We start from the raw sequence: 26,449 nt of genomic DNA on the forward strand, positions 1-26,449 counted from the left end.
CAGGGGGAGTGAGGAGCCCAAGGTCACGCTTGCGGACCCGAGGTCAGGCCTCCAGGACCTGAGATGGGCACGGCCATGCCCCTCCCCCGAAGCCCACCCTCCTTTTGCTGCCCATTGCCAGGCTCGGTGGCTCAGGGTACCCGCCGCCAGGAGATTCCGGAAAGCCAACGTGGCAGGAAGGATCCTGCACCTGCGGCAGGTGTTCTGGGCTCTTGCCCCGTGAAGATGGGACTGGGATCCCGATTAGAGACTAATAGCTTCTAAGGAGGCTTAATTAAGCTTGGTTTTATTCTTAGAGCAAGGGAAACAGAGATGGCAAAAAGAAATACTAAAGAGCATCCCTGAATTCCCCGTCCACACATCATGTTCTGATTCCCTACCAAAGGCTGGCACTGGGACGAAGCTAATCTGCCCCTGAGGGCCTCCCACCAACCAGATCATCTTCTGCTGAGAACACACTGCCCACATAAACCTGCCACTTCAGGACATTTAAAAAAAAAGAAGAAGAAGAAGAAGTAAAGGAACAAGCATACGAAGTAGGGCCACCATCTTGAACCTACTGTCCTCTCTTCTGAGACCATAGGTTTATCTATTAACCAGCAAGGTCTCCTGGGGTGGGGAGGAGCACCCCCTGTACTTCACACTGTGGTAATTCTCTCAATTACAAACCTGACCATGCCACTCTTCTTAAAATCCTTCAGTGGCTTCCTTCCCACCATCCTTAGGATAAAGACCAACATACTAAACATGCCTCAAGACCCTACCCCATCACTCTTCCACTGCCTTCTCTGGCCTTTTCTCTCTCCTTCTCTTCCTGCCCTTAGCCAACTGACCATCCTCCTATCAGCCCCAGGACCTTTGCACATGTGAGTCTCTCCCTCTGGGAAGATTTTCTCCTCTCCTATCTGTATCACCCCTAGTCAATTCCTACTCATTCTTCAGATCTCAGCTAAACCATCACTTCCTTGTGGAACCTTTACTTAATGCCCTAGACAAACTGAGAGCTCCCATACTTCATCACACTTATTGTTTGCAATATATATTTGCAAAATTATTAGTTTAATATGTCTCCCAGGCACATCTGCAAACTCTGTGAAGCCCTATATTTTCGCTCATCATTGTATCTCCAGTGCCTGAAACTGTGCCTAAAGCCCTCCATAAATACCTGTTGAATGAATGAACTAGCAGAAGCCAGGCCACAGACACACAAAATTGGCCAGGGTCTGTAAGCACAAATGAGTCTGTTCAGAGCCAGGGCTGGTGCTTGGTGCTGGAGGAAACCTATCTATCATAAACTGAATTCCAAAGACCAGGGGTGGGGGTGGGGGTTGTCCTCAGCAGTGTCCAAGGCAGCAGTCAGCTCAGCTGGAGTGGGGGTATCAGACAGATTCACGGTGCAGCACGGCCAAGCAGTCTCCCAAATCCTGAACAAGAATTTATTTCTGTTCCACTGGTGGGAAGGCACACCCATTTACCTTGGGAGGAAGCAGTGAGGCGAGACAGGTGGAGCTGGTGAATCACTTGGGCTGCTTCCCACAGTATGTGGGAAGCAAAGCGATGCTGGAGGTATGAGCCCACGTAAGGCTCGACATTCCGTGAGTAAAGTGGCTGTCCCTCTGGACAAAGGCCCTCCCTACAGGGTGAGGGGGAAGAAAAGGAAAAGCATGGGCCAGACAAGATTTGGAAACAGATTCCCCTCCTTTCCATCAGCTTTGGGGGAGCTGTGGAGAGGGGCTTCCTTCCTCTTCCAACCCCAACTCAAGGCCCAGATTGGGTGCTGCCTCTCCGGAGGTGCAGGGGGATGAACTAAAGCATGTTGGTGTTCCCAGAAAGTAAGAAAGTGCCCGAAAAAAACAAAAGGATGGGGACACAGGCGCTCACTGCAGGAGCTCCTGATGGCCAAAGCTGGAGAAGTTTGAGCAATGAGATAAATGACACTGATTAGGATCATGATGCAACATAAGAAATATTACTCAGCCATTAGAAATGACAAATACCAACCATTTGCTTCAACGTGGATGGAACTGGAGGGTATTATGCTGAGTGAAATAAGTCAATTGGAGAAAGACAAACATATATGTTCTCATTCATTTGGGGAATATAAATAATAGTGAAAGGGAATATAAGGGAAGGGAGGAGAAATGTGTGGAAAATATCAGAAAGGGAGACAGAACATAAAGACTCCTCTAACTCTGGGAAACGAACTAGGGGTGGTGGAAGGGGAGGAGGGCGGGGGGTGGAGGTGAATGGGTGACGGGCACTGAGGGGGGCACTTGACGGGATGAGCACTGGGTGTTATTCTGCATGTTGGCAAATTGAACACCAATAAAAAATAAATTTATTGTAAAAAAAGAAGTAAATACACATCAGTCCGTACTTTAGGTATTAAGTAAGTGGAGAAGAGGCAAATCTTCCCAACCGAAGAATTCCAAATAAGATGTGTAGTTGCTCCACAACCCAGGAGGTAGAGTGTGACACGCCCCCACTCCCCCACTGCCTTGAGAGGAGGTCTCAGGGTCCTAGTGATTTGCTTCTAAAGAATAGAGTATGGGGGCAGCCCCGGTGGCGCAGCGGCTTGGCGCTGCCTGCAGCCTGGGGTGTGATCCTGGAGACCCAGGATCGAGTCCCACATCGGGCTCCCTGCATGGAGCCTGCTTCTCCCTCTCCCTGTGTCTCTGCCTCTCTCCCTCTGTGTCTATGAATAAATAAATAAATAAATCTTAAAAAAAAAAAAAGAATAGAGTATGGACAGGAAAAAATGACAACTCCACAGTGGAGGAACCTGGCAGACCCTGCACTGACCAATCAGGTTAACATCACCAGTGATGAGCCATGTTGGTGCCACGCACCTCTGATACGGTGTGATGAGCTGTGAACTTGACCTGTGTGATGTTTTCTTCCCCCAACCCCATAACCCCAGTCGAATCACGAGAAACACACCAGACAAATCCACATTCAGGAACATTCTACAAAATACCTGACCAGTACTCCTCCACCAAGGTCACGAAAAAGAAAGACCAAGAAATTGTCACAGACCAGAGGAGACCCAGGAGATATGATGACTGAGTGCACATGAAATCCTGGACTCAGTCCTGGAAGAGAAAAAGGAAAACCTGTTGAGGTCCAAATAAAGTCTGGGGTTCAGTTACTAGCAATGCACTAGTACCGGCTTCTTGTGTGGTGTCCTGTGGTAACATCAGACGCTGACAATGGGGGATGCTTGGTGAGGGGTATGTGAGAGCTCTGGGCAGTATCTTTGGCACTTTTCTGCAAATCTAAAATTGGTCTGAAATAAGAAGTTTATTGAAAAAGAAAGGTACCCTGAGTGTCTCCTATAAACCAAATTCTGCACTCCATCTCACCATTGGCCATGTTAGGAAGGTGAGCTTGCAGAGCTCTGAACAAGTAACTGATCTGGTGATACCTGGGGCCTGAAATGGTGTGCACGACTCCCAGAGTAAGCCATGGGTTAGTATCCATGCTTTTCAACGCAGCTGCAACTTGCAGTGAGAAATACATCTGACACCACAACCCAGGTCCTGCTTCAACTTGCTCTGCAGATACCTATCTATATAAAATGGAAACAAAAGTTATATATATATATATATATATATATATATATATATATATATATATATATAAAAGTTATACAGAACAATTCTTTTCCTCTCACCTGCAAAGCATTCAACATTTTCCCTTCTGTTCTATTTTTAAAAGCAGTGCTGCTCACAACCCACTACATTGATTTCAAAACCTGTAATCTCTATTTTTTTTCTCAACAGCAAGATGAGGCTTAACATGTACATGTATGGTATTACTATTAGTGTGTTCATATTTCTGATACTGCTGATCCAGGGACTTCAACCACCTTTTTTCTTCTGACCATACAAGATCAGTCCTTGACGTATGAAACAAATGCCTCTTTAAAGCCATAATGCAATGAATAACTATCAGGTGTTGTGCAGCTACTAGGTTATATTTGTGAAGACTACGTAGTGACATAGAAAAATATTTATTCTTTTGGCAAATATCGATCACCTATTATGTGTCTGATGCTGTGCTGGGCATGAGAGATAAAGTGCTCAGCAAAAAAGACACAATCCTTCCAGCACAGAATTATAATGTTGGGTGGAAACTGTTAATCAAATAATCACACAATACATAAACTGTGATGTATGTGAATGAAAGAGTCCTAATTTAGGTTGAGAAAGGTGGGCAGGAATGGCCTCTAAAGAGGCCCTGGCCAGGGATGGTGCAGAAGAAAGAGGTCCTGGGCAGAGGGGACGTCAGAGACACTGCCATGAGGGAGAAGTGGGAAGGTCAGAAGAACTGGAAGGTCAGAATGGTTCAAATGTGGTGAGTTTCATGAGGCACGAGATGAGAAGGGGGGAATCCAGGGGCCCCAGGTCTGGCTAAGGATTGGGATTTGTTCAAGTGCACTGGCAGGTGGGGAATGCTAGGATCTGGTTTACCTTTTTACCTTTTTTTTTATGATTAATTAAATGTCTTTTTAAAATTTACATTTAATGATTAATATATAATGTATTATTGGTTTCAGAGGCAGAGTTCAGTGATTCATCAGTTGAATGTAACACCCAGTGTTCATCACATCACGTGCCCTCCTTAATGTCCATCCCCCAGTGACCCCATCCCCCCACTCCTCTCCCTTCCAGCAACCTTCAGTTTGTTTCCTATGATTAGGAGTCTCTTATGGTTTGTCTTCCTCTCTGATTTCATCTTGTTTTATTTTTTCCTCTCTTCCCCTATGTTCCACTGTTTTGTTTCTTAAATTCCACATAAGTGAGAACATATGATACTTGTCTTTCTCTGATTGACTTATTTTACTTAGCATAATACCCTTTAGTTCCATCCACATCATTGCAAATGGCAAGATTTCATTTTTTGATGGCTGAGTAGTATTCCGGTGTATAAATATGCCACATCTTCTTTATCCATTCATCTGTCAATGGACCATGAGCCTGGTTTGTCTTTTTTAAAGATCACTCTGGTTACTGGGAGGAGAGATAAGAAGGGGGTAGGAGTAAAAACTGTTTAAGAGGCTCAGCAGAAGTCCAGACAGAAGACAAGGGTGGAGCTGAAGGAAAGTGGACTACGGAGCAGACATGTGTTCAGAGGTAGACTCCACAGGACTAGGTGAGGGACCAGGTGTGTGTTTTGATATAAAGTTAAGTTCGGACAGTAAATCCAGGTTGCCATTCTCATGGCGTCAGGACTCTGGTTAGCTAAAACAATTTCTGCGCGTGGACAAGGCCTGGATGCTCAGAACATGAAAGTTCTAGCTCCCGGCACAGCAAGCAGAAGGAATATGGAGCATCAAGGCTAGAGACAGAGAGAGCTGGGCTGTAAGCTGCTGTGCCATGGACCATCTCGGTGATGGTGGGCAAGCTTTCCAACCTCTCTGTTTGCTCACCTGCTGAGAGAGGAGACCTCACTAGAACATGAGCTTGCTCCCTGTGATCCTCACAATCAAGTCTTTTGAAAGCTTAAATGAGATGATACATGGAAAGTGCTTAGCTCAGTCCCCGGAATAGTACTTTTTCTTTCTTTTTTTTTTTTAAGATTTTATTTATTTATTCTTGAGAGACAGAGAGAGAGAGAGAGAGAGAGAGGCAGAGACACAGACAGAGGGAGAAGCAGGCTCCATGAAGGGAGCCCGACGTGGTACTCAATCCCGGGTCTCCAGGATCACGCCCTGGGCTGAAGGCAGTGCTAAATCGCTGAGCCGGGATCCCTGGGTGGCGCAGCGGTTTGGCGCCTGCCTTTGGCCCGGGGCACGATCCTGGAGACCCAGGATCGAATCCCACGTCGGGCTCCCGGTGCATGGAGCCTGCTTCTCCCTCTGCCTGTGTCTCTGCCTCTCTCTCTCTCTCTGTGACTATCATAAACAAATAAAAATTTAAAAAATTTAAAAAAAAAAAAATCGCTGAGCCACCCAGGCTGCCCGGAATAGTACTTTCTTGGTACATGATAAATACTATTATTATTACTGGCTCTCATGATGGAACTGGGGTGAAATTTTCATTCTTTACTATAACTAAATGAAGACTGTTAAATCCTGTTTATATAGTCAACATATTAACATTTAGTAGAGTCAGCATGAGGAATCTGAAACTGTATGAAACAGCTCATGGTAACACTTGGCAAACTCTGTCCCAAACTCTCCATAGCATCAGGATTTCTCTGCAGGTCATCTGAGGGTCAGAGAAGATGAGGGGCCATCTCTTTAAGATGACACCAGATGGATATGGGACCATGGGGATATGTCCATGTGGTTGGCTCAATACTGTGTGGTAGGAAGTGGCCAGGCCTGAGAGGTAAGGTAGGACCACACCAAAAGATCTTGGGGCATGTTAAGAAGTGTGGACCTGACTCTGAGGGCCACAGGGAGTAAGTACAAGTTTTGAAGCATGATCAGATTAGTATCTTAGATCCTCTGGCACCAGTAGGGAGAATGGCCTAGAGAGGTAGAGACTGCGGGCTGAGTTTTGTTAGGATAGGTTTCAGCCAAGGCTGGGAAGGGAGAGGAGGTGGCTTGATTAGCCTCCAGTAAGGGATGGGAGCCTGAAATAAGGGAGGACAGGGAGTTCTTGTGGCTTCTGGGCAGAGGGGTCTGTCAATAATCCAACAAACCAGAAGAGAGGCTGGACCTCCCTGGCCATCTCTCAGTAACGTTCAGCTATGATGTTCAGCTACGACAGGCAAAACTGGAAATGACTAGATGGGCAGCCTAACTAACTGCAAGCACCGCAGGTTGCCCTGAGCTAGCACCCTATCACCTTTCTTGTGCCTTTTGGATGATTCAGCAGGTGAGTCTCCCTGTAAGACAGTGATCTTTGGGGGCAGGCACCACAAGGAGGACCCCTTGGTCCCTCCCTTGGTCTTTTGGCTCTGTCTAGGCTCTGTTCTTAGGTAGCCTCTCTTCCCAGCTCTGGTCCCACATTCATATGTACCAAGAAATAAGTAAATTCCCCAATGATTTAAGCCACAGTCCCAGAATTGAGCTGTACTTAGTCTGAGTGCCCTGCCTGGGGGCTCGAGCTCATCCCTGAGCGCATACCTGTGGCCAAAGGGATGATGTGCCCTGACAGGCTTAGTTAGGGGTCACATGCAGCCCCAAGTGAGGTGTGGAGGCAGCTCCTCACAGAGGATCATGGACTGGGGTCAGGACTGGAGGAGACAGCCATAGGAAAATCAAGAATTGGGACGATCAAACTAAACAGATGTGGGGGGAGTGGCCAAAGATAATAGATGCCCCCCCATGAACACACACAATTATATTTGTTTCCCAGTGCCCGGCACAGAGTAGATGGATGAATTGTTAGATGAAAATCAAAGATATGATCGAACCATTCCAAGTTAAGCTACTCCTGGAGAAGAACTTGAAAGACCCAGCCTGGGGAGCTGGAGAATGCACAATTCTGAGACCCCAAGACAGAAAGAGTAGAAAAACATGCTGTAAACCAGCCGTTCCCAACCTTGGCTGAAGATCAAAATCACCTAGAAAGCCTTGACAAAATGCCAGTGCCAGCACTCCACCTACAGAGAGGACAACTTAATTGGCCTGGGTGGTGCCCGAGCATCAGCAATCCTGTAAACTCCCCAGGTGATCCCTATGTGCAGCCAAGGTTATGAACCACTGCTCTAAGGCTCGTGATGCCAAAAGAGCAGTACGGCAAGGCACGGAGCCCCAGGACTTTGGGCACAGGAAGGGACAGAAAAGAACACACCCTAGCTTGTTGCTTGGGCTTTCTTGAGACTTAGGGCTCCAGAGAGGAACTAAGAAACCCAAGGAAATGGTGGGGTGAGGAGGTATGGTGCCTCCTCTAATATTAGGTGGAAGGAATTCATCCAAAAGCTCACCAGCTCTCTCCGGAGAGGCTGGGCTCACATGGTTAGTTGTCTCTGACTGGCAGCAGCCCCAGAACCGAGAGGCACCCGTTTGCACATCTAGAATAGCTCGAATGGGGCAGGCTCAGACAGGTGAGGTGAGGCTCCAGAGCCATGTCTGAGGCAAACTCAATTGAGGATGGTTAAGAAGGTTTCTAACTAGAGACATGGTGTAGATGGTGATGCCTCTCCAGGGTACATGGAAGCCCGGAAGGAGGGCAGCCACAGAGCAGAGAGGAGAGATGGTGGGTGCGATCTTGGACTTGCTGAAATGCTAGATACCAGGGACGAGTGAAAGATGTTCAGTAAGCTCAGAGACTGTGGGGATGGGACACAGAAGAGGGACTTGGGGCCATCCCCGAGACAGGACTCCAGGAGGAGCAGACTGGCGCCGATGGAGCAGAGGTGGGGCTATGGAGGACATAGAATCAACAGGGCAGGGAGGGCAGCCTGGACAATGAAAGAGTGGCCCTCAGCACCCAGGGGCCAGCTGTTCTAGATGTGGGTCAAGCCCCCTGGGCTTGATTTAGCTGAATCAAATACCTTAGATGAGAGAGAGAGAGAGAGAGAGAGACAGAGAGAGAGAGAGAGAGAAACAACTCTTTACTAGAAAATGAAAACAAATAAAAAGCAAATCCTACAAAATAGAAACGAGTGGGTTTTCAATTCATATCAGTAGCAAACAGTCACTGAACACCTACTACATACCAGACTAGCCACAGATGGCTCGGCTGGCATGGGTAGCTGATCAGACACACAGCCCCACTCCTAGTCCCTACCCCAGTCCCATCTGGGGGGCTGTTGCCTCTAATAAAGCTCAGCTCATCCACCAATTGTTCTAAGTGAGGTCCCCCTGCAAATCCAGGGTCCTTGTGATAAGCCACAGCTTTCCTAAAAACCTCCTGTCTCACATTGCTGCCCAGTGGGGTTTGGCTCTGTGAGTTTCACAAAGCCCTTGTCTGTGCTGGGCTCCCAGCAAGAGCTGGCTTCTGCTCCAAGCTCTTTTCCATGCTGAGCAGAGATGCATGATCAGGTGGGTTGGTCCAGAAATGAGTTCACCTTTTCTGGCCATTTCTAACCATCTCTCGGACAACTCACCCCTAGGAGTGGGGTGATGGGGGGCGGGGGTCTCCAATTCCTTTCTCCTAACATCAGCATTACAATCCCAGATAGCAGAAAGTCCCTTTATTTTATTTTTATCTTTATTTTTTTAGAAAATAAAAAATCAAGATAATACCTCTCTACTCCCTTGAAGCAAGAGGCCACCCAGCCAAGGAGACCTCCCTGCCATGGTTTCCTCTGCCATCCATTATCCTCTCATTCACTCAGCAAACACTTCCCGGCCCCAGACTAGTGGTTAGGGTGCTGGCTGCCTCCTTGACAAGCCTCCCTTATAGAAATTCTGCTTTTTTCTGTGTGACCTCTTTCACTTGCAAACATCCCCCAATCTCACCTCCTTCAAAACCAACACAGAAGCTGCCTGAGTGTTTGGTTTTCTTTACTCAAGGATCTCTCTAAATTCACACGCTTCTTTACATTTGCTGGTGTATCACTTTGGAAATGTCCTCTTTGGTGGTTACTTGGGTATATCGCCTCCTAAACAAGTTGGTTTTGGTTTGTTTCCTAATTGTGGCAAAATATATGTAAGATGAAATTTATCATTTTAATCATTTTTAAGTGTACAGTTTCCATGAAATTAAGTACATTCAAGTGTCATGCCATCTCCAGAACTTTTTCATTATTCCAAATCCAAACAAATCTTTTAATGCTCAGAGAAAAGGGACATGTTTAACCTATTCTTTATTCCTTGTTCTACACATAATATGTGCCCTATAAATACTCTTGACTATCTAAAGCAGACAAGACATGTAATAAAAAAGATACCAAACAGGCACCAATAGCTCATCAAATCACCTCTTCTAAAATTACTTCTTATTAAACCAAAGGGGAGGGGACACCTGGGTGGCTCAGTGGTTGAGTGTCTGCCTTTGGCTCAGGGTGTGATCCTGGGGTCCTGGGATGGGGTCCTGGGATGGAGTCCTGCATCAGGCTCCCCACGGGGAGCCTGCTTCTCCCTCTGCCTATGTCTCTGCCTCTCTCTGTGTCTCTCATGAATAAATAAATAAAATCTTTAAAAATATATAATAAATAAATAAATAAATAAATAAATAAATAAATAAATAAATAAAACAAGAGGGAGAAGACTGACCCCCAAAGAGAGAGAAAACAGAAACTTATTCTAGATGGGGCCTGATATCTGGCTATCAGCTGGCCCTGGCCAGAGGGGCTAGGTGTCTAAGACCCTGGAAGAAGACGAGGATGAGGAGGATGAAGCCCTGTCCTCTCTTCTGTGAGAGTTCCAACTCCAGCCAAACAACTGGAGCTGACAACACACAAAAGCACTTGGAGGAATGGACCAAGCCCATTACTCCTGAGTAAGATCCCTTGAACAACTAGAGGAATATTTCCCCAAACTTGGCTCATCACACAGATCTCTGAGAGCATTCATTAAACAGATGGAATCAGTATATTCTGGGGTGAGGTATGGGATTCTGCATATTTAATAAGCACCTGGAGTGATTCTTATGAAAGACAAATTTGGGAAAGAATGAACTAGAACGTTCCATCAGCAAGGTGGGGCCAACCTAGCCACCTAGGGCTTTGAAGATAAAGGCTCACAGGCTGACTTACTTTATGTTCCCAAGAGTGACTCAGACCTGTGGGCTACTTTCCCAAACCCTCCCCAGCCTCCTGGGCCCCAAGACTCCCTCAGGCCTGCTGCCTCCCGCACACTTGGCCCTTCCTCATTCGCCATCCTGCCCTCAGGGCCCATACATTGCCTCTCATTCTTCCTCTGTGCCGAAGGCCCTGGATGAACCCAAATTCTGGCAGCCCTATCCCCTGGCTTGGCTCCCCGTAGTTGAGGGATGACAATGAGATATAGTCTTAATTTAGAACAAAAGAGCCAGGTAGTCATGGCCAGGTATTAATTAGGGAATGACTACAGATAGTTGGTGACATCATACCCTACCTTTAGATCCAGCTGGGTCGTTACATGGAAATAAGTCTGGAAGCTTATAGCTACCAAATCTGAGGTCAGTGTTTACAGGAGGAGACACTGGACACCAACCATATCATCACAGCTGAAATTTCACTCTGGGGCCCTTCTGATACAAGCCAACCGAATGGCCCGGGAGACTGATCTGCATTCAGGTTGTTCCAGTGGGGCCCCCACACCTCTGAGCACCACAGAAACATGACCGCCCTCTCCCACAACCATTCCAGGGTACAATGGGTCAGAGTGGGTTATGGCAAAGCAAGCTGGAAATTCAGGAGTGTCTTCCTTTTAATAATGCCAGGAAGGCTTTGTTTTCAAACAAATTAGAGAAATGACAACAAAATTTCTGAAACAGCTCCGTGTTTATCTTCACTCCAGAAAGTTTACATAAAGCAGTGTTTCCGTGGGATGTCAACAGGTGTTAAGCAAAGGGAAAAGTCTCTGTCCTCCATAGGTTTGGACAAAACTCAGGGAAATAGGTTTCTTTACTGGCTTCTCCCTCTGTCTCTCTCTAACACCAGTACTATGTCAGTATAGATAGGAAACTCCAAGAAGTGAATGCGATGTACTATCTTTTCTAAATTGAATTAATTTATTAACAACAAAACCTTAAGTTTTCCAGAGGACATGTTTTGGGAAATGCTGAAACAAAGGATACTATCGCCCAGAGCCAACTTGACGTATAAGAAATAAGCAGTTGCTACTGTGTTTGCTCTCAGATGAACACCTCCTCCCTCTGATGTACCCTCTTCTGTAACCACAAAAATCACTTTTTAGATTTAAGCAACAGAGAATGGTAGATAAGTAAGCAGGCTATCTGGATTCTTACCTGGGCTCCCCCACTTATTAGGCTCAGGAGTGTTATCTGACCTCTGATGCCTCAGCTTTGTCATCTGTAGAATGGGCAGCAGTGGCACCGTCTGGAGAATGCGGTGGGGAGGAACAGACAAAGCCATGCCCTGAGCCATTGCCATCCAGCTATAGAGGTGTTGTCTCCTGAAGGAGGAGGTCTTCCACGCATTGCTGGGCTTGATGGTCCTGCAGATAAGCTAGCAGTCACTTTGGAAGGCACCACACATGTGGGAGGAGAGTAGAATTGAGGGGTAAGTGAGGGGGTGAAAATGAACCCAAGAGGGCTGTCATGCTAAAACTCAGAGCATCTGGAAGCAATACGGAGGTGCTGGCCAGGGGCACAGGCCCAGGATGAAGGGAAGGGCCACTAAAACGTGCAGAACGAGGAACAGGAAAGAACAAGTCAACCTTGGTGGGCAACTTGGGTCAGCGAGTGCCACTGAGGAGGCCCCAGAGTCAGGAAGATGGTCATGCAGAACCATGGTAAGCAAAGATGAGGAGAGGTTAAGATACAGTACTTTCCCCCCCACCCTCCCACAATTCACTTTCTGGGGTTTCAGTTATCTGTGGTCAACTCGAGGTCCAGAGGCAGATGATCCTCCTCCTGACACATCCCCAGGTCACCAGCAGCTTAACAGGAGGTCACAGACACATGCCCATGTCACCCACCTCATGTCATCTCCTCCTGTAGGCACTTCACCATCTCACATCCTTGCAGAAAGAAGAAATATCACAATAAGGTATTTTGACAGAAGGACAGTTACTCATGTAACTTTTGTTATAGTACATTGTCATAATTCTTCTATTTTACTGAGTTATTGTTAATCTCCTGCTGTGTCTAACTTATACATAGATAGGTATGATCATAGATATGCATGATCACAGGTATACATGATCACAGGTGTGCATGATCACAGGTATGCATGTGCTGGAAAACACATTGTATGCATGGGGTTGGGTGCTCTGTGTAGTTCTAGACATTCACAGGGGGGCTCGGAACATGCCCCCGTTGGACAAAGAGGCATGGCTACTCTGCTAATAACCAAGAGGGAGAATGGGGACGCTCTTGCTGGTGAGTTCCAGTGAGAAACTGTGGCCTCTCAAATTAGGATTTCAATCATTTCACTGGCATTTCAGGACTGACATCCATCACCATACAGCAACATGGGCCACAGCAGGCAAAGGGGTTCCTCAGAAAACATCTGAGCAGAAGTGGAACTTTAAGAGCATCCTGTCGGGGATCCCTGGGTGCTCAGTGGTTTAGCAACTGCCTTTGGCCCTGGGCGTGATCCTGGGGTCCCGGGATCGAGTCCCGCATCGGGGTCCCTGCATGGAGCCTGCTGCTTCTCCCTCTGGCTGTGTCTCTGTCTCTCTCTCCTCTCTCTCTCTCTCTCCCTGTGTGTGTGTGTCTCTCATGAATAAATAAATAAATAAAATCTTTTAAAAAAATAAGAGCATCCTGTCCAACTTTAGCCGTCCTCAGATAAGAAACTTTAACTTCCTTAAGATTTCATTATGGCTGAGAATGAACTTACCAGGTCAGTTCTGGGAAAAGCAGTTTGGTCTCTCTAAAACCACAAAGCAATGAATCCAACTCTAAAAAGGCCATCTCTGAGGCAATCTGGGGTATTTGAATACTGCCCTTTGATGATATTAAGGAATGACCCAATTTTTTAGAGATAATAATGCATTATAAATACATTTTTAAAATAGAGTCCTTAGCTATTAGAGATCCACACTGCAGGAGCTATATTTTGCTTCAAAGTAATCTAGTAGGTATAGAGGAGAAGAGGATCAGTGTATAAGTGGAGTTGGATTGGACATGAATTGCTAATTTTTGAAGCTGAGAGGTAAGTGGGGCTCACTACACTGTTCTATTATTGTGTGTGTTTGGAATTTCCCATTAAAACAAAGCAGGGGCACCTGGCTGGTTCAGTTGGTAGAGCTTGAGACTCCTAATCTTGAGGTCATGAGTTTGAGCCTTACAAGTAGAGACGACTTAAAAAACTTTTTAATTAAAAAAAAGAACTCTACAAAGTGGAGACATCTCATTATGCAGAGAGGCCATCTAATGTAAGTCTATAAATAAAATAGGCATTTTATTCATTCACTCATTTACTCACTCCAAAATACAATCATGTATAATATGTAAAATTATATATGTATAATTATGGTAAAATTCATATAACACAAAATTCACCATCCTAACTACTTTCAAGGGTGCATTATGTCAATTATACCTCAATAAAAAATGAAGCGTACAACCCAGTGGCATTTTGTACATTCACAATCTTGTGTGACTATCACCACCATCCAGTTTCAGGATATTTCTATCACCCTGAAAGGAAACTCCAAAGCCTATTAAACAGTTACTCCCCCTATTCCCTCTTACTCTTAGCCCCTGGCTACTACTAATCTGCTTTCTGTTTCTACAAATTTACTTATTCTGGATATTTTCAATAAATTCAACATAGATTTTAATTTAAATTTTATTTTTTTATCATTAAAACATTCAACAGGATTGGGGGACCTGAGTGGCTCAGTGGTTGAACATCTGCCTTCAGCTCACAGCGTGATCCCAGGATCCTAGGATCAAGTCCCACACTGGGCTCCCTGCAGGGAGACTCCTTCTCCCTCTGTCTGTCTCTGCCTCTCTCTGTGTGTCTCTCATGTATAAATAAATAAAATCTTTTTAAAAAATGCATTGCATTGATACACCATAACTTACTAAATTATCTCTGCATCCACTTCTGCTTTATAAAGATGCAGGAACCAAAGCCCTAACAGCTGTTTATTTTAAGGAGACAGAGAAATGTCTAAGTTCATACACCAAATGAGACAGGTAATACAGTTGGAACCAGATATGTATATTTGAAAATTATCTCTGTGAAACAGAAACCATACTAATGAATCCTCTCAGGGAGAACACAGGGGTAGGAAGAGGAGAAAAGATGCTGACAGTGAACAGGACTCCAACAGTCACTGGATAGTGAAATAAAACTAAAAACCCTACAAATTAAACCCTGCACATTTATTTAAATAGAATAGAACTCTGTATCCTCAGGAACTACAGAAGAAGTGTGGGAGCATACAAGATAAGTGTTTGCTGGGTTGGACGGAGCCTGCAGCAGAAGGGCATAGCACTTGCAATTCGAGGGAGAGCACTCATGTCCAGCCCACACATCAGGGCCTCACACCATAACTGGACGGGCAAAGGCTCCAGCATAGAAGTGGTAGTGGAAGCCACAGGAATAGACACAATTCCTGTGAAGGGCTTGGAGGATGAATGGAGGTCAAGGATAGAGCCCCAGGCTGCGGAGAGAGTAGTGAATGTTCCAGCAGCCCAGAGCTCTGAGCAAGACCCCACACCAGAAACCCTTCCCACTTCGCCTGGCGGGGGGGTGGGGAGGTGGCAGGAGTGGTGGACAGAGCTGTCAGGAGGGCTTAGGGACCTTTCTGGGGGTCTAGATCCGCAGGGGATTTGACAGGGGAGAGGGGGGCAGAGAGGAGAACTGTTTTAGGGCCCGAGAAGAGCTCTGACAAATGGACAGGACTCTTCCTTCCCTAACAATAGTTTTCCCTGAAAATGGACCTAATAATAGGCCTCACACTACTACCAAGGCTAAATTGGACTCCAGTGACTCATAAGTCTTTTTATGCCTTCAGTTCCGAACTCTGCTTTCCATCCAACTCAGTAAATGACAACACTGTTGTTCTTTTACAGAAGAATCTATTTCAGGGATGGGCAGTGCACAGTTCATAGCCGTCTGTGCTATTATTACCTACTCCTTTCACAGTATTCATTTCCAACTTAAAGGAAAAGAGAAAACACAGAGGGAAGTAGAGTGCTATCTGGCTAGGTAAGTCCTCTGAGATGAATTTGCTTTATAATGAAGTCAGCTGTGTGGAAGGACAAACCCGAACAAACGGCCACTTCGTAAATCTGGCCATACAGCATTGGCAAGGATCCTCATGGGTTACAAACTGGACTGGACTCAGAAAAATAGTTAAATAAAACAGGTCCAGCTCCTGTTTGACCAAAAATGGCTAAAGATGAACAACTCTTACCCCTGGCAAAGTTCAGCTCAGTTTGGCAAATATTTATCAAGTACCAGCTGTGTTCCAGGGATGCAGAGGTGGATGGCCACCACCCATGGCCCTCTAGCTGCACTCAGATCCCCGGACACCAGGAAAAAGCACCAGGTGCTCTAAGTAATCAACGGGAAAGAAGTGGTCCATTCAGAAAGAAGATGTATTTCTCATTGTAAATTAATAAACTGACATCTGGGGACACCTGGGTGGCTCAGTGGTTGAGCATCTGTCGTTGGCTCAGGTGGTAATCCCAGCCAGGGTCCTGGTATGGAGTCCTGCATCAGGCTCCCCAAAGGGAGCCTGCTTCTCTTTCTGCCTATGTTTCTCTGTGTGTGTGTGTGTGTGTGTGTGTCTCTCATGAATAAATAAACAAAATCTTAAAAAAAACAATAAACTGACATTTGGTTTACTGAGAAATCGGCATGCTAGTGTGATCATACAAGCTTGGTTGGCATAAGCCAGTTCTCAGTAACAAAGCAACTCTGATTTCTGGATATTTTCAGCTGAGGCCTGGGCTCTGGATCATGCCACAGGTGTGCGTAATTAAGATCATGGGGATTAGGGGGTCGGGGGTGGGTAGAGGAGGCTCAGGTAGGGGATGCTGATGCACTCCTTCTGTAGCCCCAGCTCTCCAGCGTGCACTGGCCAGTGCTTCTCCCCAACCCTGAGACTCCAGCTCTTTTCTCAGATCTGCACCAGATGGGGGAACAGGTGGAGGTCAAAGGCATGGGATGGAGGGGTGAGTAGAGGTGGAGAGAGCTGGACAGACACACAGAAGGAGATGGACAGATGCTGTTGGGGAGGCAGAGCCACTAACGATATATATATATATATATATATATATATATATATATTTTTTTTTTTTTTTGCTTTGACACCCTTCTCAAATTTTAGTGATTGTGGCACTTAGAATGTCGCACTCTGACATTTCTCTTCAGATGCAACAGCTCTTACCATGGAGAATGTATTTCAAAACTTAAATGGCTTTTAAATGATTCCTGGAAGCAAGAAACTATGGCTCTTGCTATTAATCTCTGACTCTGCTAAGGTCAGTTTGCTTCTGGACCAGGGCCTCAAAACCCTCCCTTCTCTGTGGAAGGAGAGAGCTGAGGGCGGGGGCAGGGCGGGGGGGGACGGGAGGGAACCAGCCATTTCTGCCAGAGGCATTATTAATATTATGATTGTTGGGGCGCCTGGGTGGCTCAGTCGGTTAAGCGTCCGCATCTTCATTTTGGCTCAGGGCATGATCTCAGGGTCATGGGATTGAGCCCATCGGGCTCTACATCAGTGGGGAGTCTGCTTGAGACCCTCCCTCTTCATCTCCCTCTGCCCCTCCCCTGTTCATGCTCTCCTGCTCTCTCTCTAAAATAAATAAATTGTTTTAAAAATACATTACAATTGTCATCTTTCCAAGAGGACACATTAGTAAGCAGACTACTCAAGGTCGGATGTTTGACACAAAGATTCTAATGATTTACTCCTGCCCTTAACTCCTTCTAGGTCAGAATCTTCTCTTCTATGGTCTGTGGTCCAAAATACTGGGGTTTCACTGAAGTGCTTGCTGTCTATTCAAGCAGATAGAGCTGCTGTTTGTTCTCTCTTTCAACCTCTCTCTCTCGTATAACTTGCATAACCTAAAATGCACCCATTGTCCACAAATGGCTCATGATTTTTAGCCAAGTTATGGAGTTGTGTAGCCATCACCACCACTAACTGAGTTTAGGACATTTCTGTTGCCCCTGGCCTCCAAAAGCTCCTTCGTGGTTATTTATAATCTGTCCCTCTCTCCCACCCAAACCCCAGCAATCACGGGTTTGCTCTCTGTCTCTATCTGAGCCTCTTTGTTGGACATGATTTTGGGTGTAGGCATCCCCAGATTCTTGCACTTCTACCTAAAGATGGGGTGGCCCTCTAGGTAAGAATACAAATTGGATTCTTCAGATTTTACAACAGAATGAAACCGTATTTGTGTGTCTGCAGTAGGTCATGGCCAGGCCTGCCCACAGAAAGAACCTCAGTAGACATAAACGGAAAATTGTTAGGTCTTGCAGGGAAAGGGAGATGGTACGTTCTAGCACCATGGAAGCACCGTGGAAGTTCACAGCCTGGGATGTGGCTCTCAGGCCCAGGTGATGTGGGCTTCTGAGCAGCAGACTGTTGGCTTTATGTGCAGGCACAGGTTGTTCCTAGGTGATAAGCAGTACACACAGTTCTATATGCTTTGGACCTGGTGGACACCTCACCATGTGTGGGCACATCTCCATGGGATACAGAAGAGGCAAGCATCAGGAAGCCCCCTGGACTCCTTGCCTCATCTATGTCTCTGGCATTGCTTTATCCCTGCTTCAGAGATAAACCACAGTAAAAGTAACTATGAATTGAATCTCAGCTGCCCCTTGATACTCGACAGACTCCACGTTCTGGCTCAAGCAATATTTCATGTGAAAGCAAATAGTGCTTGCTTCGCCAATGCCACAAACATCTGGATTCTCATTTCTCAACCACAGAGGGCCATCACAACTGGCCTGTCATATAGCTATTTCTCAAAACTCCAGCTCAGATGTGTTGTCCTTCAGGTCTCTGGGAGGAGAAAGTGGATTCAGATCTCACTTCTGCTTGCTTATGTAACCTTGGGCAAGTTGTCTCTCATATCCAAGGCTTGTTTATACAAGGGGGTTATGTACCAAGGTGGGTTATCATGAGCATAAATGAGATAATGTAGATAGAAAGCATGGTTCCCGGCGTGTAGCCAGTGCTCAGTTGACAGCGATAATATTTTGACATGATTTTGACATGACTGTTTTCACAGGGCTATTGCAAAATGTTTGCATCAGAACCTCTCCCTGCTCAAACCAGCCAAGTCAGAATGTCTCGCTTTGGTTTGGAAAACAGTGGGGAAGGAGAGGAGAGACCAGCTAACATTTCTCCATCCTTGTAATCTTGGCAGTGGAGGATAATAATCATTATCGTCTCATTTTAGAAATAAGGAAACCAAGCCTCATTATTGGCTAAAGGCACTCTGGCTGGCCTACACGGAAAGCCAATGCTCTTTCTACCTAAAAATGCTCAAGATCCCCATAGAGCAACAGCTCTCCACCCACCCATGGGAGGGCTCAGACTCTTACCTGCCAGGAGGGAGAACAGAGTCAACAACATCTAATTGGAATATGCTGAAGTCAAAGAGAGACAAGCATTGTCCCAAGTCAGCAGAGATCACAACTCACATCCCAAATATAACAGGAGTGACGTTATGCAGCAGTCTCAGGAGTCTTGGGAAAGAGAGTAGTAAAGAGCTCTGTGATTTGGGGAGTGGAAGGGAAGCAGAACAGTCTTGGAGTCTTTCTCTGAAAAGTATTCAACCTAGAGTGGCCAGTCTCCACCCTCCACACCCAAAACCAGATCCCTCACAGGGTCTCATGTCTGGCAATCCATACATGGGGTATGTGCATGTGAGCACGCACACCTTCCCCTAAATTTATTCTGGTTAAGCTCACTTTGCTCTGAGTTTTTCCTCACCCTAGAGTCTGTCTACCCTTAGGTAATCTAGCTGGAATGACCTTTCCCTGCACTCCACAGGATTACCTTGTGCTGTTCTACATAATGCATATGCCACATCCTGACTATCATCTGCTTGACTCTTTGCTTAGATCCTAAGATTTGTGTTCCGCATTTTTTCACTTCTGTCCATTCCCCCCAACATTTAGGCTAGAAATGTGCTGCATAAGGATAAATGCTTATGGAGGGGGAAAATTAAGCAAGGTTACGAGCCCTAAGAAAGTAGAGGGTTTTTTTTCTAGAGTTCTAACTGAACAGAAATAAAATGTTAAATAACTAAAACTTTGTGTTAGAGTTCACAAAAATGAGCAAACCAAAGTGAAAGCAAACCAAATGCTCCCTAGAAATAATGTGCCTTCTAGCTCATTTCTAGCCAGTGGGGGTTGAGTCATAGCAAAGCTGTCAAACACCTTTCTGAGAAGCTCTTGAGGCACGTGGATCACTGGACAGAACATATGAAGCTCACCACCGGGTGCGAAGGGGTGCCTGTGACCCCATGGAGACACTGTTTGGCCAATGTTCCCGATCCTGCTGGAGAATTCACCTTCGTTCTTACCCACTATCTTAAATGTTTACCTTTCTATCTGCCAGCTCTTTGAATTGGTGTTTCAACTGTTCTGACCATCTGCTGGGAGGAGACGTCCAGATTATGTCACCATTTTTGGAAGCTCAAGTCATAAGGTTTTGGAGTTGGAGGACTTAGATAGAAGCCAGCAAGCCTCATTCCTTTACTTGTGGGTTCACAAACGTCTCCTTCCTTGCCTTGAGCATTGGCTCTGGTGCTTAGGTATTCAGGAGGCAGAGTTAACACAGAGGGTCCCGGGGCTCCCAGCACCCACACTCTAGCAGGGAAAATGGGTAGGTTCTACCAAGTGAGGTGAGTACCAGGATAAAGGTGTGTCTGAGGAACCCACATGCTGTGCACAAGAGTGGGGCAGGAGGAGTCTGGGTTTATGGATCAGGGGAGAAAGTAAGTGGGAAAAGATTACTCAAATAGAAAACAGAAGAGGAAGGTAGGGGTCAGATCAGTAAACATTTACTGAGCACTATTATATCAGGTCACCAGAGTCAATTGCCAAAGATGTGACAGAGAAAGCCTTGCCCTCAAGACGTGGCTCTATATGTTAGAGATATACAGGGAGAAGTCATCAGTTGTCCTTGGAGGCAGAGAAAGAGAGGAGGTGTATCACTGAAAGGCCACCCGAAGGTGACATAATAGGCTTAGGTTTACCAAGTAGACCAAAAAAGGGAGGGCACTGCAAACACAAGGAACAGCATGTGTACAACACAACACAAAGTCTTTGGGAACTTGAAGTAGTTTGATATGGCCGGGTGTTTAGTTCTCTTAGGGAGACTGGCAGGAGATGGGGCTGGACAAGTAGGACAGAACTAAGTCTTGCCAAGGCAGCAATTCCTAGAGTGTATGCTAGAAGTAATTAGGAACCCCTGAAAGGTGGATCCACCAAGGGACAGGTATAATCAGGCTTGGGTTTTAGAAAGAATCTACTCTGAGCTGGCTGGCTCACAAGAATTGGTTATATTATCATCAATTCTTTTCTGTATGTTTCATAACAAAGAAGAACACTTACTAGTAGGGTGGAGAAGTGTCTGGGGGGACCAGTTAGAGGCTGTCACCTGGGCTGCCTGGGAAGGGATGAAGGTCAGAATCATGGCAGAAGGGAAGAGGAGGCTCTCTGTTTGAAGAGATAGGCAGGAGCTGGGTCCACGGGACGTGGGTGGGGTGAGAGAGGGAGAGGAGTCCAGGATGACCACCAGCTTCTGTGTGGGTAACTGGGAGGACGCATTCTCTAAAACAGAGACAGAGCAGATGAATGGGCGCAGAAAGGAAGATGAATGCACCTGGGGACATGTGCTGGAGATGTCGGCCAGACCAGCAGATAGAAATTTCTAATAGGCAGGGGTATTCATGAGTCTCGAGCTTAGATAGGAAGGCTGGCTAGAGATACCCACCTCTGAGTCATCAGCACAGAGCTGGAGCCATAGAGTAACAGAGTGCGTGAGTGGCACTAGGAGGGTACAGACGGGGCCACTGGACCCTAACATTTAGGGACGAGCAGGAGACAGAGGAGTTGGCCAAGGAGATGGAGTAGAGGAGAGACAGTGACCTGGGGCCAAGAGCATCATGAGAAACCTAGAAACAAAGGAGGAGCAAGGAGACAACAGCGTCAAACACTGCATGGATATAGAATAAATCACCAAAGGTCTTAGGCATTTGGCCCCAGGTCAAACTCTGCCAGGGCAGTTTCAGCCAGTGGGGGTTGAGTCTGAGCCAGACAGGGGTTCAGCGGCCTGTCTGGGGGCAGAAGATGGGGCCGTGCAGTCTCACATGGGTGAACGGTCCACTGGGTGGGAACAGCAGATCTGAGGTGTTCAGAGGACACAGGCCAGAGGGCAAGGTATCAGTTTTGTTCTGAAACTGAGAAACTTGAGCAAGTTTCCGTGGCAGGGGTGGGGGTGAATTTGCAAATGGAGGAGATGCAAGGAATGACGGCAGGAGCACAGGCCAGAAGAGCAGGGTGTGCGCTGACCAAAGATACAATGGCCCTAAGACCCTGGAATACCCAAGGGGGAAGTGGGGGCACAGGCACACTGTAGGTCTGGGAGTGAGAAGTCCAGGGAATGGAGGCCCAAGTGTCAGCTTCATCAGTGGAAAAGAGAACAAGGCAAGGAAAGTACGCCTGGGGACATGGTGACTTGCAGGACGACCACTGGTTCACAAACTGCCCCGCCCCCAGCCCCCTAGCACTGAAGGCAGGGAGGGACCAACGGAAGAGGGGGGCTGCTCCATATCATGGCTGGGGGGCACATTTAATATACATGGGAGCTTCCATCTGAGGCTGGTCCTGGGAGGCCACAAGACAAGTGGATTTGCACACTGCCTGCCGGCTCTCAGAAGTTTGCTGAAGGCCTCAGTGGGGTTCAGTCACACATTCAGGGCAGATGATCTCCAGGTCTCCCTGTCTGCAGGCTGCGTCCCTGAGAGCAGCTTAGGCCGTGGGAATGGTGGACAGGATGAATGCTGCATGGCTGAGGAAGAGGCCAGGAGCTTTCATCCTTATTCCCTGATGTTTTCAGGGTTTAAAACAGTGCCTGGCACCTAAGAGGTTTTTCAAAAGACATCGGTTAAATCAGTGAAGTGTGTCTGAAGGTTCTAGTTCCAGTTCTGCCATTGACCAATTCTGTGATCTTAGAGAAGTCATTTCCTCTCCCACAGCATTAGTTTAAAGAAAAAAAAAAAAGTAGGGGCACCTACCTGGGTGGCCCAGTCAATGAGGCGTCTGCCTTCAGCTCAGGTCGTGATCCCAGGTTCCTGGGATGGAGTCCCTGCATTGGGCTCCCTGCTCAGCAGGAGTTTGCTTCTCCCTTTGCCCCTCTCCCCCTACTCACACTCTATCTGTCTCTCAAATAAAAAAACAAAATCTTTAAAAAATAATAAAAATAAAAAAATAAAGTAAAAAAGCATTCAACCAGATAATCCTTTTCAGTACATCAATATTGATTTTATGTATGCTAGGAGCCATAACACAAGGCAAAATGGGATGTCATAAATCAGAGTGCAGTGGATAACTCACTATTCCTTGTCTGCCAGCATCTTTTGAATATCCTTCTTCTGTTTAGAGGATTTACCATCTTGAGTCCTGTCTCTATCAAAAGGAAACTAAAAGCTCACTTACCCAGCCTTCCTTTCAGTTGGGAACCAGCCCTAAGATGCAGGTCCTGCCTGTGAGATACACCTTCAAGAAATTCTTTAAACAGCAAGGAATGTGAGGCAATAGGTATGTTGTCCTGGTTGCATTTTTTGGTGGGGAGGCTGCAGGAGCGGAGTCCCCAGATGTGGGGAGTCTGTGTTGTGCGGCTCAATTTGTGGAGTATGGAAGGGAAAGAGGAAAATGTGTTCCACTGTGGAGAAGAGCGAGGCTTTGTGAATATCACAGCCTTGATCCAAACCCTGCTGCCACTTACCAGCTGGGCCCTTGAAACAATTGCATAACCTCTTGAACCCCAGTTTCACCATCTTGAAAGTGGTCTTTATCCAAGGTCACTCACAGCTGCTGAAAGTAGGAGTCTTTAGCTTCTAGGATTAGCCCGGGACGTCTGTTGCTATGTTTTGCCTCTAGATCACTTGGTTGATGTGAGCCTTGAAATTATGGGTAAAATTAGTTTAATTTACAGAGTTGGTTGAAGATAAAACACTGAGATATAACACCAGTAAGAGAAAAAAAGTCAACTAACACAAGGCAATCTTTTCCAGACGTATCCACAGGCCCAAGGACATTACTATTCAGCTGATTCTTGGTTTCAACTCAGGTTGTGATATCCTGGTGGTGGGATCTAGTAGCCCTGCATTAGGCTCTGTGCTCAGTGGGGAGTCTGCTTGAGATTCTCTCCGTCTCCCCACCCAACCCATCCACTCTCTCTCTTTCTCTAGGGAGGGTAAATAAATCTTTTAAAAAATAATTTTTTTAAAGATTTTATTTGAGAGAGATAGCAAGAGAAAAAGCACAAGCTGGGGCATGGTAGTAAGAAGGAGAAGCAGACTCCCCACTGAGCAGGGAGCCCAACATGGGACTGTAGCCCAGAACCCTGAGATCATGACCTGAGCCAAAGGCAGACACTTCACCAACTGGACACATCACCAACTGAGCCACTCAGGTGCCCCAATAAATCTTAAAAAAAAAAAAAAAAAAAGACAAAAAAAAAGAATATAAAAAAGCTAATGGGCAGAAAGTTTCATTTGAAAATTGGTTCAAATACCTAGAGTTGGGGATCCCTGGGTGGCTCAGCAGTTTGGCGCCTGCCTTTGGCCAGGGGCATGATCCTGGAGTCCCGGGATCGAGTCCCACATTGGGCTCCTGGCATGGAGCCTGCTTCTCCCTCCTCCTGTGTCTCTGCCTCTCTCTCTCTCTTTCTCTAGGTTTATCATAAATAAATAAATCTTAAAAAAAAACAACCCACAAAAAAACCAAATACCTAGAGTTCACAGAAACTCTCAGAAGCATAGGAGCTCCTAAGTACTTATGAAATTAAAGAAATAAACTCTTTCCTATGCAATTCCTCATCACCTGGAAATAAAGCCATAAGAAACTCACAAGGAAGCCAGCAAACTGGTCTTCAACCATCCTCTTTTCCAGCTATCCCCCCTGACTCCTCATACCAGGTGGGGAAGCAGTCTTATGAGTTTTTCAAGTGTTACACTGCTGCCATGTATTTAATCTCTTCAAGTTTGTATTTCCTATTCCTGCCTCCTAAATATGGGTATTTCCTGAGGCGTAGGCCTTGGCCTTCTGCTCTTCTCTATAAATACTTTCTCCTTTGGATAGATCATATACACTGATGGTTTCAACTGTTGTTTCTTCACGGATGACTCATACATTTACATATTTAGGCATAACCTCTCTTTTCTCCAGCTTTAGTCCTGTATTCCTAATATACCCTTTCAAATTCTACAGATCTTTTGGAGCATGGAGTTCATTTCTGCTTCAAAATCAATTCGCCCTAGGGGGCGCACGGGTGGCTCAGTGGTTTAAGCCTCCTACTCTTGGTTTCCGCTCAGGTCCTGATCTCAGAGTTGTTGGATCCAGCTGTCAGCTCCGTGCTTGACGGAGTTGGCTTGGGATTCTCTGTCTCTGTCTCTCTCTCTCTCTGCCCCTCCCCCATTCGCACTTTCTCTCTCCCAAGTAAATAAATTTTTTAAAAGATTTTATTTATTTATTCAAGAGAGGCAGAGACATAGGCAGAGGGATGCAGGGACTCAATCCCAGGACTCCAGGATCACCACCTGAGCCAAAGGCAAATGTTCGACTACTGAGCCACCCAGGTGCCCAAATAAATAAATCTTTAGGGCAGCCTGGGTGGCTCAGCAGTTTAGTGCTGCCTTCAGCCCAGGGTGTGATCCTGGAGACCCGGGACGGGTCCCACATCAGGCTCCCTGCATGGAGTCTGCTTCTCCTTCTGCCTGTGTCTCTTCCTCTGTGTGTGTGTGTGTGTGTGTGTGTGTGTGTGTCTCTCTCATGAATGAATAAATAAAATCTTAAAAAAAAACTTTAAATAAATAAAACCAACTCACGCTATGGCTATCCCATCTCAGTTCCAATTTCCCAGGCTTACAGGGCTGCAGTCTTCCCTGATTCCTTCTAATCCTTTTCCCCCCACCACCCACTCTGTTACTAAGGAGTGTGCTACTCAGTTATTGTAACCTTGCTGTTTACCTTCTCACCTTTACTATCCAACATGGAGACTACCAGAGCTCCTCCTCCCTACTGTCCTATTCGCCTTGGCTGGGTCAGTGTTTCTAAAACATGGCTTGGAATGTCCACAGCTCCACATCGATTCCATATTCACTGAGTTCTCCCTTTGTGGAAAGCATGATGTGACACATTCTAGGATGCAGAAATGATGAAGGTCTGCTTACAGTCTATTGGGGGAAGAGTTGTACACAATTTTAGTTCAAAAATATAAAGCAGTACTAACTGAATGAATGAATGCATGAAGAATGGCCCAGAAAAGTATAATGGACATTCGGTAGGAAAGACAACTTATTTCTAGATGGAGAGGCCACTTGATCTGACTTTATTTTTTTTTTTTTTTTTTTTTTTTTATTTATTTATTTTTTATTTATTTTTTTTTATTGGTGTTCAATTTACTAACATACAGAATAACACCCAGTGCCCGTCACCCATTCACTCCCACCCCCCGCCCTCCTCCCCTTCTACCACCCCTAGTTCGTTTCCCAGAGTTAGCAGTCTTTATGTTCTGTCTCCCTTTCTGATATTTCCCACACATTTCTTCTCCCTTCCCTTATTTTCCCTTTCACTATTATTTATATTCCCCAAATGAATGAGAACATATAATGTTTGTCCTTCTCCGACTGACTTACTTCACTCAGCATAATACCCTCCAGTTCCATCCACGTTGAAGCAAATGGTGGGTATTTGTCATTTCTAATAGCTGAGTAATATTCCA

At 46.0% G+C, this 26,449-nt stretch overlaps 2 long non-coding RNA genes across 3 annotated transcripts; both read right to left on the minus strand.

The window, feature by feature from the left end:
• Positions 1 to 366: 366 nt before the first annotated feature.
• Positions 367 to 11,862, minus strand: LOC144298661 (uncharacterized). Of its 2 annotated transcripts, XR_013365612.1 has the most exons (4): positions 11,796 to 11,862; positions 3,425 to 3,568; positions 2,978 to 3,092; positions 367 to 1,633 (listed from the first exon to the last, which is right to left on the minus strand). It is a non-coding gene; the product is annotated as an uncharacterized LOC144298661 (long non-coding RNA). The 2 variants fall into 2 exon arrangements; XR_013365609.1 differs by having other exon boundaries at positions 2,978 to 3,568.
• A 29-nt stretch (positions 11,863 to 11,891) lies between these two features.
• Positions 11,892 to 26,053, minus strand: LOC144298657 (uncharacterized). The gene is made up of 4 exons (XR_013365605.1): positions 25,704 to 26,053; positions 21,055 to 23,624; positions 12,488 to 12,529; positions 11,892 to 12,025 (listed from the first exon to the last, which is right to left on the minus strand). It is a non-coding gene; the product is annotated as an uncharacterized LOC144298657 (long non-coding RNA).
• Positions 26,054 to 26,449: the final 396 nt, after the last annotated feature.

Source organism: Canis aureus, chromosome 2 (genome assembly GCF_053574225.1).
Source record: "Canis aureus isolate CA01 chromosome 2, VMU_Caureus_v.1.0, whole genome shotgun sequence".
NCBI classification, from domain to species: Eukaryota; Metazoa; Chordata; class Mammalia; order Carnivora; family Canidae; genus Canis; species Canis aureus.